This window comes from Ambystoma mexicanum, chromosome 4p (assembly GCF_040938575.1).
Source record: "Ambystoma mexicanum isolate Mex_15411 chromosome 4p, UKY_AmexF1_1, whole genome shotgun sequence".
Taxonomy (NCBI): domain Eukaryota; kingdom Metazoa; phylum Chordata; class Amphibia; order Caudata; family Ambystomatidae; genus Ambystoma; species Ambystoma mexicanum.
The window spans coordinates 49,194,437-49,210,249 of NC_090927.1; the positions used below are offsets into that span (position 1 = coordinate 49,194,437).

The 15,813-nt window shown below is 46.8% G+C and overlaps 1 pseudogene; it reads right to left on the reverse strand.

Annotated features, from left to right (window-relative positions):
* The window catches only part of LOC138452735 (zinc finger protein 208-like), a 276,255-nt pseudogene that overhangs the window by 158,701 nt on the left and 101,741 nt on the right, over window positions 1–15,813 (reverse strand).

Sequence of the window (15,813 nt, forward strand, 5' to 3'; positions counted from 1 at the left end):
ATGTAGCCAAGATTCCGTGATGGCCAGGAAGTCAAGATTTTCGGTCTGGATAAGATCAGCAATCTCAATGGCATGAGAAATCATGGACCTAGCGTTAATTAGTGCACCTTTTAGGTGTGGGATGGTGGATGGAGATGTGCATATCTTTTCTTGGGTCGTGACAGAAGTGTGCATACGTGCATTCTGTGTCTTCAGGTTTAGGCTGTATAGTCTTTCTGTACCCCTATTGATGTGCGTTATGTACTTGCACTTGTCCCTTGATTGCGTGGCAGTTGGCTCTGCATTATTTGGATGGGGGTGAAGGCAGCATGACAAGGTGCCTTTGACGGCCCTGGGGGGGAGTATACATCATGTAAATGGCATTGGCAGTGTTGTCTTTGGACACTCACCTCCATCGGCAGACGACGTTGCCCCGCACTCCATATCACTGACGCCCTCCATCGATTCGGTCCGAATCAATGCTGCGCATGTCTCCTCCCATGGCTCCAGTCTCATCGGGGAACTTGGGCCCCCTCCGGTCTGCAGTGCCAGACTCCAGTTGGTGGAGAGGAGGCTCCGCACCCACAAGTCATCCCACCGCTTGCGGCAGTCCTTGGGTGTGCGGGGGTGGTGCCTACTGCGCTCACCCTTTGGGCGGTGTCTGCCCAGATGTTTTTTTTCCTGATTATTGCCTCTCGCCGCATGTTGGTGCTGAACACGACGTCAGCGTGCTCCGCCAGGTAGTCCACCATGGCCTGAAGCTCTTCAGGGCTGAATCGCTTCTTGAGGAGCCGGTCCTCAGACTTCTTTGGGGCTTTTGGCATTGTTCCTGGGTGTGTGGTCCTTTCCCAAACTTCGGATTGCTCCCAAGGGTGCTGCCTGATGAGGATGGGAATGGATTGTGTTTTTAAAGATGGCCGCCGCGTTCCTTCCCGTTCCTGTGCGATGATGTAATTTCCGGTTCCGTTATTTTACGGTGACCATAATTTACGGGATCCGTAAATTACGGTCACCGTTATTTGCAGATGTTGCTGCTTCCGTGGCGGTGTTGTTAAGTACGTCTCGCAGCATGCCGGTAGGGGTTTTACGGGTCATTTAGCGGCATGCCACAAGGTACTTTTCCGGCATGGCGAAAAGCTCGTGCCCGCGAGGTCGTAATGGGCCGCAATCAGCGGTCTGTCACCAGGTCGGTCTCGTACTTACCTCCAAGCTCGGAATGAGGGCCATTGTCTCCATCTTCAGAGAACTTGAGACCCCTAGCCCCCGCCCCATAGAACCTCACTTAAGACAAGGCATGGTGCGACGAAATCCAAACCGCCATGCGCAACAAACTGAACACCCTCCAAACTAAAATCAAAACTACCCAACACCTACTAACTAACACTCCGATCCACAACAATGCTCCACCCACAGACACTGCCAATTTCCAGCCGCCCCCCCTCTTCTCCTTCAAAGCTATTCAGGAACAAGACATGATCAACATTATGAAAACTATAAAGCCATCCAACTGTGAAGGAGACGCATGCTCAGCTACACTTATTGCAGACTGTGCCAACACAGTCGCGCAATTCCTCACAGCATTTGTTAACGCTTCATTTGCCACAGGCAAGGTTCCCTCCTGCCTCAAGGAAGCCTGGGTACGTCCTCTCAAAAAAGAAAACTCTCGATCCTACTTCTCATCCCAACTGCAGCCCAATTACTACCGTCCCATTTTTACTAAAAATACTCGACAAGGCAGCCTACCTGCAAGTGCAACAATTAATTGAGGAGAACAATCTCCTAGGGTTGCGCCAATCGGGTTTTCGCCCTAGCCACGCGACAGAAACTGCCCTACTGGACCGAAAAAAACAGATGGACAATGCCAGAGACTCAGGCAAACCAGCCCTACTCCTGCTTCTCAACCTCTCCGCAGCATTTGACCTCGTAGACCATGACGTCTTATGCCACCACCCTACTACCATGAACAAATTCTCCCCCAAGCTACTGCCTGGATTACATCCTTCTTACAATGAAGGACCATGCAAGTATTTTCTGACTTAGCATCCGCCTCTCCAACCGTCATGCTATGTGGGGTACCCCAAGGCTCATACCTCTCGCCCACGCTCTACAACATATTCACACACCCCCTCTTCCTTATCCACGATGCCCTGGGTATCTCCTACACCAACTACGCGGACGATACCCAGATCCTACTCACACTCTCAGGCGACTATGACACAGACTCGAGAACCCTTAACAACATATACAACACCATCCAGACCTGGATGGCAGCAAACAGACTGTGCTTGAACTCAGACAAAACTGAACTTCTCTTGGTAGGTTCCGACACACTAGAACCTCGACACTCAATTCAGCCACTTCACCATTGATTCCATTAGAATCCCAGTATCGGACTCTGAAAACACTGGGAGTATACTTAGATTCCAACTTGTCCATGACTAGGCAAGTCAACGCGATCGCCTCCTCAGCAGCTTACCATGCTTAGCTCCTAAATGCAGCTAGACCATTCCTCTCTAAAGAGAACTGCACCAACATAGCAAGAGCCATTACCGGCTCTAGGTTAGACTACTGCAATGTTCTCTTCATAGTCACAGTGACAAAAACCTAGACAAGTTGCCAGTCATCCGGAGCAGTGTACTACGCGCAGCTATGGGCATATCCAAAAGGGAACACATTATGGCTGCCAGACAACAAGCACACTGGCTCCCTATAAAAGAACGTATAATATTCAAAGCCTTGGCATGGACCCACAAGTGCATCTACCTCACCGCACTTGCCTACCTGTCACAAAGGATCCACCCATCCACTTCTGTAAGAACCACCAGAACGCCTTACTCTAACATGCTCTCCGTACCCTTGGTCAAACGAGTTAGAGAAGGCAGCGCTAGCTTCCCGTACCTGGCATCCTTACAGTGGAACGCCCTGCCTCCACCATTACGTGCGGAGGGATCACATCACATATGGCATTACGAAAGGCTCTGAAAACCATGCTCTTCGCCTAACCTACCTATGCACTAAACACAGCATGTCTTCCTACTTAAATAGGTTGTACACTGCAAATGTATTCTCAATCTGTGTGTAATAAGTATAAATGTATATTCAATCTGTTCCTAAAAAGTATAAATGTAAATCCTGAAAATGTATACTCAACCTGTACCCCCTCTGTAACCCCTCAAGTAACCGCGCCACGATGCCCAAGGGCTGCTTGTGTGCTATACAAATTAAAGAAATTAATAAATAATAAATACAGTGTAGTCCCCAAGCCCCCACAAAGGAATGCCCACACACTATGTTAGTGATATCACAGCTCTTTATATAAATAAGGTTCAAGTTATATACACATATAATAACACACTTTGTGCTCAGGCAATACTATAAAGATAAATATATACAATGGGCCTCATTACGAGTTTGGCGGTACGGTGATAACGGTACGGGTAAGCTTACCAGCACCGTTATCACCGTACCGCCATATTACGAGTTTTACTCGCAGGTGCGATGCATACCACCAGGTCTGACCTGGCGGTATGGAAGGACCCCCACAAGCATAACTCACGGATGCAACGGCACAGTTATTAGGGGTGCCGGTGCATCCATGCTCCCCACCCCCATTCTGCCCTATAAGGCAGAATGGGGATGGGGAGCCCGGTAATACCGCCACCCGCGAATGGGCCATTACCGGCCCATTCATCGCGTAATGGGCTGGTATTTGCCATTCGCGGGTGGCGGTGCCGTTAGCGAGTTTGTCAGTAGCCGTGACCTTATTAAGGGCACAGCTAGCGCCAAACTCGTAATGAGGCCCAATATCTCTGTAGTACCACAATTCACACTAGACTCCTTTAAAATGTACCAACTGGCGACAGTTGCAATAACATACAAGTCTAATAGCAATGTGAACAAACACCAAACATAGGAGAGAAACAAGTAAACAGTTGGCAGAATACTGGGTCCCTACCACCAGACACAGTTCTGTGTGAGGATCCCCCCACCTGGGCAACCTGTAAATAAGATATACTGACAAGCCCAGTCCATATATTGTTAAGCAGAGTCGTGTTCCCTTCTAGAAATGTTCTACTACCCCAATGTACCTGATTTAGCAGAGTTCGTCGTCAGGTCGTCGACGGATCCTTCGAGTGAACTCCCTTTAAGATAGGAGCCACGTATCGTCGAGATTCCTTGAAGAAAAGGTGAACAATGTCGTTGAGGCAGCAACTTCGGTCCTTGCGGTGCTCGTCGACGAACGGTCGTAAATGTCCTGCCACGGTGAGGCATACGGTGCACCTTGATGACAAGTGTTTGTTGCCGCACAGGAAAGACAATGAAGAACTGTAGGCCCAGCAAGGGCGCCGGGTCGTCGTGGTGTCGTCGGGGAACGGGACAGGACCGCAGTGGCTTCTGGATCTTCGTTGGCGTCTTTGAGGTCTTTTGGTGGTGGGAAGCCCACCGGTGGATTCTCCTCGGTCGTCGGCGACCTTGACTTCTCCGGCAGTCAAAAGCAGCCGACGGCGATGAGCAAGACAGTCCTTGATTTCAAAGTTTCTTAGGCAATGGAGCGTTGTGGCTCTGGTCGACGAGATTACAGCGTTACCTCCGAATCTCGGTCGACGGCGATGGACTTCAATGTCCGGGCACTTCACTTCAGATTCCTCGGCAGTCCCAGTCTCCAGTCGGCAGCCTTTCGAGGGTCTAACTTCCAGGGAGCCTTGGTGAAGATTAGCTGGCACACGATGGTGCCTCGTAGCTCGAGTAGAGGTCTCCTAGCCAGATCCTGTCTTGGATCAGTTCCTTGGCAGTCACGCAGCATTTAGATTAGCGAAGGACAGCAGCAACAATTCTTCCAGCGGGCCTCAAGGTTAAGCATCAAGATTCGACTTCAGCTTCTGAACGATTTCCATCAGTGAGAGGTCCCCGGATATACTGTTGGTCTCATTCACTCTGCTAGGTCACACTCAGGCAACCAATCATTCAGAAGGGCATTGAGGCAGGCAGGCAGCCAATCAGGCTCACAGTGCATTCAGTTTCCTTCATCAGGGCAAGTCTAAAGGTAATGTATACAAGTTCATAAAGAAAACAAAATAGAAAAAACAGTTCATAATAGTACAAAACAGCATGTCAATGTCATATATTATAGTGATAATGTAAGGAACATACCATTCAGTTGTAGTAGCAGAAGTGGGTGGTTAAGGTTAGATGATAGGCAGAAATGGGAAAAAAGAGAATAATAAGACCCTGTTTGTTGTGGGTTCAAGATTAAAAGCTAAATGCTGAAAGCATTTTACCTGTAATTGGTAAGTTGAATGCACAGTGTGTGGCGTGGTTTGCTCATCGAGGCCATGTAGTAATCAAAAGCTGCCTGATAGAAATCAGCGCAGACGTACAGCCTTCAGAGGATTGGCTGAAATCAGAAAGAATCCGTGGTTGAAAACGGGTGGGATCCGCGTTTGCAGCATAAAATGCAAATGTTCAACAAGCTTACCGTGCGTAACACGGGGAACAGGAGTTCTCCTGTTGCCGACTCGTGTGAGACTGCGGTAGTCGCATCGAAGCGTTGCTGTAGCAACGCTTCCGTTTAATGACACGTGACCGCATTACAGCCCGGTTGGGCGCGCAGTCAAAATGTGAGACTGCAATCGAGCCAATGGGCTTGGATCTGGATAAATATAAATATTAAGCTGGCCTCATGTAAGTTAATGAGGAATTGTGGTGTGGTAAACGATGAAAAAACGGAAAGCGAGATTTAATAAACAACGAAGAAATACTCAGCTGTAAAAAATGAAACAAAGATGTAAATAAACAATAAATAATGAAAAGTAACATTAGGGAATGAAATACAGTAATGAATAATAATAAATGTGAAAGCCTATGCATAGAAAAAAAAAAATATATATATATATATATATAGTGTAAATGTTGTGATTCTACTGCCGCTGGTGTCGTCAAAAAAGGCGGCACCATGGGCCCTAGACACAAGGTCCAGGATGTGCAGCAGTGACATGGGTGATACATAAAGGTAGTCGCAATCAAATCATTAATGTAAAATTTCCACATTAACATATATACACCTCTGCTGTGAGTGGTGTCGTCAAGAGACGGCACCTTGGGTCCCAGACCTAGTGTCCAGGAAATCCAGCAGGGTAGTTAGTAGGTCCACAATCTTTAGGTACGAAGGATGCCATACAAAAGGTAATAATGTAATACTGTTAGCCAGGAACATAAACCTATACTTGCCCTCACAACTAAAGCTAAACAATGTGTGGGGATATCAGCAACCAAAGGAATAATGTTCAAACAAATGTGCTGAGCTTCTTCCAACTCCTGGCTTACTCTTGGCTCCCTTCCCCAAGTTCAAAAGGGCCTCAGGGTACCCTTCCCCAAGTTCAACACAGTTCCACCAAATGGCATCGGGGTTCCCTTTTCCAAATTCAACAGAGTTCCTCAAAATGGTCTCAGGATTCCCTTCCCAAGTTCAACACAGTTTCACAAAACGGGTCTCCGGGTTCCCTTCGCCCAAGTAGGCAGCACTTCTGGCTTCAAATTCAGTCAAATCAATTTGCTTAGTTTGCCTTTTCCTTATGTCACTTGAACAATCTTATTCCGACCAGTCTCAGCCTTTTGACTTCTCTTGGTTTACTCCAAGTACGGGTTCCTCGCTCTAGGCGTAGTTGTCGGACCACACAGTCTACCCATCATAGGTTGCGCGACCGATAACCCTTGGCATTTTGCAACAGTTCATTCTTTCTCATAGGACTTCCTTGACAACAGAGGTTCTCTTCCTGTATCTATGTCATAAGTCCACATATGTTTCTGTTTCACTTTAACAGCTTCTTGACTTTAGCAACATGTGACTCGCACACTTTCCTTTGTGGTATTTCTCCTGGTTAACACTTTGTTTTCACACTATCCAACAGTATTTAGCTTTGTACTTGTTTCACTTTGTCCGCAAATGCACATCACCTGCTGTTTCAATCATTCGATATACTAATTTCTTTTCCACAGTTCAGCATTCAAAACTCATTACTTGCATGGCACCTTGTTCGGTATGCAATAGTTCACGTTTGGTCTCCAGACCCATTTGTCACGCATTTTCACTTGACCGGCATCCGCCATTACACACACCATGCCCCTGCAGCGCCACGGCATGAATGATCCTTCCCGGCCACTCACCGATTATTGGCTGCTCCTCCACGTGCTCTGGTTTCACTCTTGGGTTCTCGCTGGCTCCTCTCTCACTCCTGTGGAGCTCTGGCGAGCAGCGCTTGATTCCTTCAGATTATTCTGCAGCAGTGGACAGCCTCAGGGAGATCTCTGTGTTCCCCACTCCAATTGGATAATACACAGCATAGGGCTCTGCACAGCTCCTAACCCTTTTGCGGCAGTTCTGGCCTCTGTGACTTTCTGGCTTTTCTGAAGTAGTCAGCGTCCTTTTCACCGGCCCATATTCTGCCTGCTCCACCTCAGATTGCTACGCTCTCCTACCCACCTGGATCGTCACCTCCACTCTGCTTCCGATTTCCACTTTTATACACTTGCAACCATTTAGGAGGTTGTAGGTGCTGCCTGACCATAGTTATTGGGACATGCCTGACCCTTATAACATTCCTCATGCCTCTTCCTCATCTCAGTACCAGAGTGGTGCAATGACAAGTTAGTATGTACTACTCCTAGTCACCTCTTCCATGTCCAAGTACTATAGTGATATGAATGTGGGGAAATGAAAGGAAGTGAGTGGTAGCAGCCTATAAAGGCAGGGGGGAAGGGAAGGTTGTTCTGGCATTCTGTGCACTAAGGCTTTCTCTGCGTGGCTTCTCTCAGGTATAATTAGGCTGCTTTTCGGACAAGCATTTCTGACATTAAGAGCACTGATAAGGTTTGCCTCCTGTATGGCTTCTTTCATGGGTAGTTAGATTGATTTTCTGACTGAAGCATGCCTGACATTGCACTGATAAGGTTTGATTTAGCTCCTGTGTGGCTTCTCTCATGGTGTCACATCCCGGTTAAATTGGAGACTACCATGGCGTTTGTCCGAGTGCTACCCGACACGCAGAACCCTTTGAGACTACAATTCCCACAACTCCCGCTACTTGTAGTCACGTGACACGTGCACTACGTTGTTGTGTTTCCTTCATTGTGGGCCATATTTAAATGCCGGCTATTCGTAGATCGGGTGCTCCTAAACTTTTGTTAGTTACGAGCTCCTGTTCCCGGACTCCTGTTTAATCCTTGACTACCCGGCGCTCGAATCAAGTTGTTGTCTCTGCCTTGTCCTTGTCTGCCTCCCGACGCCTGCCTCCCTCGATTGTCCCCCTTGGATTATATGAACCCGGCTTACTCATTATTGACCTCCCATTTCTGAATCCTTAAGTCTTGGTGACCTGATAACCCGAACATTTCCGTAAGGGAACTAGCGTGAGGTGAACGCTCGCTTCCCTGGTCATTTCATTTCTTTTGCTTGTCCGCTCCTGTCACTTTGAACACCTTTTGGAACGCTTTGCTGCCTTGCACGAAACGCTTTTGGAACACTTTGCTGCCTTAACACAGGATTGCTTTGAACACTTTTTGGGACGCTCTGCTATTTAAACTCTGGATTGCTTTGAACACTTTTTGGGACGCTCTGCTGTTTAAACTCTGGATTGCTTTGAACACTTTTTGGGACGCTCTGCTGCTTAAACTCTGGATTGCTTTGAACACTTTTTGGACGCTTTGCTGCTTTCACCGTGGTGTTCCTAGGATACTGGCACACCTTCCCTTCACCATACATCCTCCTTGTCTCTGCATTTCGATACTAGTATGTTACTGGTATATGGTTTCTACGGGGCAGGTAAGAGTGGGTAATTGTGGGCGGTGTTGGCTGTTGGTTTTCCGGCACTACTTGGCTGCATTTCCTGAACAATTGTTTTGTTCTTTGTCCCTCTAGCTCTGACGATTCTGCTCCTGCCTTTTCACTCAAGCCCCCGGCCTGCCAGGTGTATTGATCCCTGTAGGCTGAGCTCTTGGGAGGGAAGTCTCTGGCACATCACCATAAAGATTTCATATTCCTTGAGTGAAGGTAACTTCCCCAAAAGAGTGGGGAGGTATTATCTGCAACGACCAGAAAACTATCCCTGAGTTGTGACACATGGGTAGTTCAGCTGCTTTTGTGACTGAATAATTTCTGACATTCAGAGCACAGATAAGGCTTGGCTCCTGTATCGATTCTCTCATGGATAGTTAGGCTGCTTTTCTCACTGAAGCATTTCGGACATTTGGAGCATTGATAAGGTGAGGCTCATGTGTGGTTTATCTCATGGATAGTTAGGCTGCTTTTCTGACTGAAGCATTTCTGACATTCAGAGCACTGATAAGGTTGGTCTCCTGTGTGGCTTCTCGCATGGGTAGCTAGGTGGCTTTTCTGACTGAAGCATTTCGGACATTCAGAGCACTGATACGGTTTGGCTCCTGTGTGGCTTCTCTCATGGGTAGTTAGGCTGCTTTTCACACTGAAGCATTTCTGACATTGAGAACACTGATAAGGTTTTACTCCAGTATGGATTCTCTCATGGGTAGTTAGGCTGCTTTTCACACTGAAGCATTTCTGACATTCAGAGCACCAATAAGGTTTTACTCCAGTATGGGTTCTCTCGTGTTTAGTTAGGCTGCTTTTCTCACTGAAGCATTTATGGCATTCAGAGCACCAATAAGGTTTGGCTCCTGTATGGATTCTCTCGTGTCTAGTTAGGCTGTTTTTCTCACTGAAGCATTTCAGAAATTCAGAGCACTGATAAGGTTTGGCTCCTGTGTGGCTTCCCTCATGGGCAGTTAGCTTGCTTTTCTGACTGAAGCATTTTGGACATTCAGAGCACTGATAAGGTTTGGCTCCTGTATGGATTCTCTCATGGGCGGTTAGGTTGCTTTTCACACTGAAGCATTTCAGACATTCAGAGCACTAATAAGGTTTGGCTCCTGTGTGGCTTCCCTCATGGGCAGTTAGCTTGCTTTTCTGACTGAAGCATTTCGGACATTCAGAGCACTGATAAGGTTTGGCTCCTGTATGGATTTTCTCATGGGTGGTTAGGCTGCTTTTATCACTGAAGCATTTCTGACATTCTGAGCATTGATAAGGTTTGGCTCCTGTACGGCTTCTCTCATGGGTGGTTAGGCTGCTCTTCACACTGAAGCATTTCTGGCATTCAGAGCACTGATAAGGTTTGGCTCCTGTATGGATTTTCTCATGGGTGGTTAGGCTGCTTTTATCACTGAAGCATTTCTGACATTCTGAGCATTGATAAGGTTTGGCTCCTGTGTGGCTTCTCTCATGGGTGGTTAGGCTGCTTTTCACACTGAAGCATTTTTGACATTCAGAGCACTGATAAGGTTTGGCTCCTGTGTGGCTTCTCTCATGGGTAGTCAGGTTGCTTTTCACACTGAAGCATTTCTGACATTCTGAGCACTGATGTGGTTTGGCTCCTGTGTGGCTTCTCTCATGGATACTTAGGCTGTTTTTCACACTGAAGCATTTCTGACATTCAGAGCACTGATATGGTTTGGCTCCTGTGTGGGTTCTCTCATGGATACTTAGGCTGCTTTTCACACTGAAGCATTTCTGACATTCAGAGCACTGATAGGGTTTGGCTCCTATGTGGCTTCTCTCATGGGTGGTTAGGTTGCTTTTCACACTGAAGCATTTCTGACATTCAGAGCACTGATAAGGTTTGGCTCCTGTGTGGCTTCTCTCATGGATAGTTAGGCTGCTTTTCCCACTGAAGCATTTCTGGCATTCAGAGCACTGATAAGGTTTGGCTCCTGTATGGATTTTCTCATGGGTGGTTAGGCTGCTTTTATCACTGAAGCATTTCTGACATTCTGAGCATTGATAAGGTTTGGCTCCTGTGTGGCTTCTCTCATGGGTGGTTAGGCTGCTTTTCACACTGAAGCATTTCTGACATTCAGAGCACTGATAAGGTTTGGCTCCTGTGTGGCTTCTCTCATGGGTAGTCAGGTTGCTTTTGTGACTGAAACATTTCTGGCATTCAGAGCACTGATGTGGTTTGGCTCCTGTGTGGCTTCTCTCATGGATACTTAGTCTGCTTTTCACACTGAAGCATTTCTGGCATTCAGAGCACTGATGTGGTTTGGCTCCTGTGTGGGTTCTCTCATGGATACTTAGGCTGCTTTTCACACTGAAGCATTTCTGACATTCAGAGCACTGAAAGGGTTTGGCTCCTGTGTGGGTTCTCTCATGGGTAGTCAGGTTGCTTTTGTGACTGAAACATTTCTGACATTCAGTGCACTGATAAGGTTTGGCTCCTGTGTGGCTTCTCTCATGGCTGGTTAGGCTGCTTTTCTTACTGAAGCATTTCTGACATTCAGAGCACGGATAAGGTTTGTCTCCTGTGTGGGTTTTTTCATTTTGAGCAAAATAGGGTTTCAGGCTGAAGCTTTTATGGCATTCATTGTCCTGGCAAGGTTTCTCGGTGGGGGAATTCATTTCTCCAGCTTCGATTGTGTTTAGCAAAAATGCCATACCAAAGTTAACCACATTAAAGGGTCAGCCCTTTGTAGAGAATGCTCTGTATTTATCTCTCAGTGCGCTACTGGTTATAATTGCATTGTACAAAGGAAAGCTCTTTTTAGGAGCTTTGATTTTCCTATTTGCAATCTTCATAAATAAAAAGCTTTGACTTTTGAATTACATTTTTATCCGAATTCGAACTTGCTTTGGGTCTCCTGCTCACCCATTTATTTATTTGTAACTTTTCAGAAGCATTTCCTTCTCCCGGTTACCTTGACACAATCTGTATTCAGTAGGTGATAACAGAAATTAATTTTCTTAATCCGTAGCTTACTCCACCGCCAGTTCCTGACCAGACTAGGCTTCTAGAAACTTCCATTCCATGAGATATCCGACATCCTCCCTTTTGTTCCAAGTAAACCTATTCTTGAGGCATTTCACTTCACTTCATTACTCTTTGCTTTTTCTGCGCAGGCTTTAGAAAGCTGTAAAAGAAAATTGACACATTATCTTTCTAAACATAAAGAACTACGTAACATTAGGCATTTATAGTTTCTTTATTGTTGAAATAGTGTTTCATTGGTTTACAAATATTTCACGTCTTTAAGGCTACAAATTCTAAACCAAAGTCGTAACATAGCCAAAATTAAGGCAACCTCCTTTACCCTTAAAGCTCCAAGCCAGAATATAGCATCTTTCAGAGCCTCCCATTTCCCTACAAATCTCCTCTGCATTTTATTCAGTCTTTGAGCAGAGCCCTAAATGGTGCAGATGCCTTAGTGACCCCACCCTTCCCTTTTCATTACGTACTCTACAAATACTTTCAATGTTTGGAATTTTAATGCGATCTCCCAGTACCAGTCTTGACTCGTTCGCCCAGAGATCCTCTTTCAGCCATGTCAGAAATATACTGGGCTTTCCCCAATGTCTTATATCCAAATAAGAGTGCTCTTGCTCTACCTGGCAACCCCTGTATTAAAACCCAACTCTGAATAAAGATATTCCATGCAGGAGACGTTCCCCAAGCCAAGGGATCTTCTCTAAAGTGCGTCCTCTATGCATTTCAGTCAAGTGGCTGCAGTACATTTTATCAAACGTCCACAGACCGTTCATAATCAGGGAGGTGTTTATTGTTTCAGACTCATGATTTACCCACATTATTCTAGAGCTTGGTTATAACTACTTTTTACAGAGTACAACTAAATATATGGGTTATATTGATGTTGGTCTTGGGTCATTAATTGGGAACACATTTCTGAAGACAAATAAGCATTCTTTGCAAGCTTATTGGTACTGTGAAAAAAACATTTGCGTATCGCAACCATTGAAGATGTTTTTGCCTACATTGTTGAGTGGAAATTAAGGCCTTCTTCAAATAATTTCTGATGTCAGGCAAAAAAAAATTAAAAAGAAGAGTGGCCATGGTGCAACCCTGCTTTATGCCACTGCCCATGTGACTATTGTCCACAAGCTCCACCACCCTTTAGTATCTAGACACCCCTGTAGTAGTGCAGTAACTAAAGCCAGTGTTTTACCCCGATACACATGATAAAATGTGTCTGAGAAATCTATAGATGGAGGATATACTGGGTGTCAGAACGCTGCCTTATCCGAGGACCCACTCGCCACACAGATGCTTGGGTGACAGGGGGTTTCAGTCTTGATGCCATATTCGCAGCATTCTAAAGCTTGGGAGCCGCCATGTTTTCCAGCCTGGGCAGGTGTGCGGGTGGGGGGGCAGCGGCACGGTTCAACGCATGCGCTTTGCATGGTCTGTTTCTCATGTGAGCCACCACAAAACCCAAGAACCTGTGAAGCTTATTGTTGACGTTTTCTGCCTCCTGCTGCCTTGTGCCTTTTTGCCCAGGGTCCTCGCTTGCCTCTGCTCCGCCCAATTTCTTCTCTTTCTAGTAATTTCTTCTTTGCCGAGTCTTTCTGGCCCCCTACACCTTTTCCCTCCTTTGGGCGAGCTTCTGGTAATCTCCACAATGTCGCTATTGACAGACACTCCGCCATCATCTCTAAATTGTAACACATGCCCTCGCCCCCTACCCACCCACAGGCCGACCCTCATCAAACCCCCCCCCCCCCCCGATACAAACCTTCAACTCTTTCTCTCCTATTTCACACCAGGAGTTCCTCTCTTTCCTAGCACAAAGCCACCCATCAGGCTCCCCTGATGACCCTGCCCACTCACCCTCCTCAAAAACATCCTAACCTCAACCTGTGCAGGCAGTATCACACGCTCAATCCTCAACCTCTCACTTACATCAGAATCCTTCCCAGAAGCCCTAAAAACCTCCTACATCAAACCCCGCCTACAAAAAACTATGCTTTACCCGCTCCTCCCCCAGAACTACAGGCTAATCTCCAACGCACGCTTCATGGCCAAACTGATGGACCCGACAGCACACAAGCAGCTTGGCCTATTCACTGGAGCCAACAACCTCCTAGACCCGGCGCAATCAGGCTTCAGACCGCTCTGAGGAACAGGATCCCCCCTAGTGTACGTCTGGGATGACCTAAAAAGAACAGCTGATGCAGAAGGCTGCACTGTAATCATCCTCCTTGACCTCTCTGCAGCCTTTGATCCCATCACACTATCCTACTAGACAGGCTACAAACACTAGGAATCAAAGCCACAACCCTCTCATGGATCTCCTCTTTCATCTCTAATCGCTCACAAATTATGCTCCTCCACCCGTTCACCTCCACCTCACGACCAGTAACAAAAAGGGGTCCCGCAAGGAGCTTCCCTTTCCCCCCTAATCTTCAACCGCTACCTAAACCCTCTGCCTGTAATCATCTGCTCCAGCGCTACCACCTCTCAAGGAGTCTCAGATCTCGCACAGCATATCGCCTAGTGGTCCTACTTCACAACTCCTCCAGACTGTACGGATCCTCATTCTCCGTCCAAGGGCCGATCATCTGGAACTCCCTACCTCTAGACATTTGCAATATTGAAAATCACCTGAAATTCAGAAAGGCCCTCAAAACCTTGGCTTTTCCCTGTTTCCTCTTTAAACCCTCCCCCTCTCTAAACTATATCGCTGAACCCGAACACAACATTACTATCCAATAATTACAGCACGGATGCCGGCAGCATTCGCTGTGGCTCACTATGACAAACTATGGCCCAACAACACTTCTACCCACCAATATATCACGAACGCTGGCAGCTTTCGCAGAGGCACTCCATAACAAACTTTCGCCATCCCTGTTGCTCTCTCGCCCCCCAACGTCCTCCCTCATCCCCAGCACCCACCCCATCCGGGAACCGCCCTCACTGCTTAGACTTTCATTCCAGGGAGACCATGAATAGCGAGACCAGCCATCCGCATTGGACAAAGAAAAAGATCACTGCAGCCGATCTCCATCCAAGATACGGTAGGTATACCTTATACCACGCCTGTGGACAGAGGCAGCAGGCACGACCACCCATCCATGCACCATAGAATGCAGCTATGGCTATGCCATTCCAGTCTAGCAGCACACACGTCCCTCCACATTGAAATCCCTGACGTACCACAACACCAATGAAAACAAAATTCGGTCTAGCAGGGCACACATCAAATCTTCAGCACTAGCACTTTATCCCACACCACCAACAGCACTCACCACGTGCTTGACCTTTGGGCTGCTTAATGGAGCCTAGCTAGCCACCTAAATCCTAATCTGGCGAAAATGCACACAAGCATCTCTTAATCTAAACCCCTAGAACATCCTACACATGGACTGCGGTCACTGATGGCGTTCCAATCACAAACACATTGAGGCCATACGAATGGGGAAAGAGCGCTATATAAATAACGAAAATAATACAATACAACAAGGAGTGGGCTGCTTGACAGATTGCGACACCTAACAATGCTTGGAAGCATTACAGGCCCTATGGGATGAACTGCACATTCTCCAAAAAGTCATACCGACGCACAGATCTTGACTTGCAGTACTGCACTACTGTTAAAAGATGGCAGCCTAAACGCTAGCTACCCTCACTCTGTACAGCGCTACACTGCTCTCGAGGTAGGTCTCCGCTTTAGGTGTTCGCTTTAAAAAAATAAAATAATACAAATATTAACCATGCGCAGATAGCTCCTTCAAAGTCTCATTTGTGATCTCCTCTATTTTTCATGTACAAGAAAGAGGGAACACTTTATCAAAGACATTCTGGAGTCCTCAAGGGAAGCCAAGATTTATTGCCACCTGGAACTGTGTGGTGCTCATCATTTAGTCTGAATTAGACCTGGACATGAGTGGAAACCTGTCTACTAAATGTCTTTTGGGCATTACGAATACAAGGGGATGTCCTTTGATCTTGGTATTGCTCTGGGAGCGTTTCAATC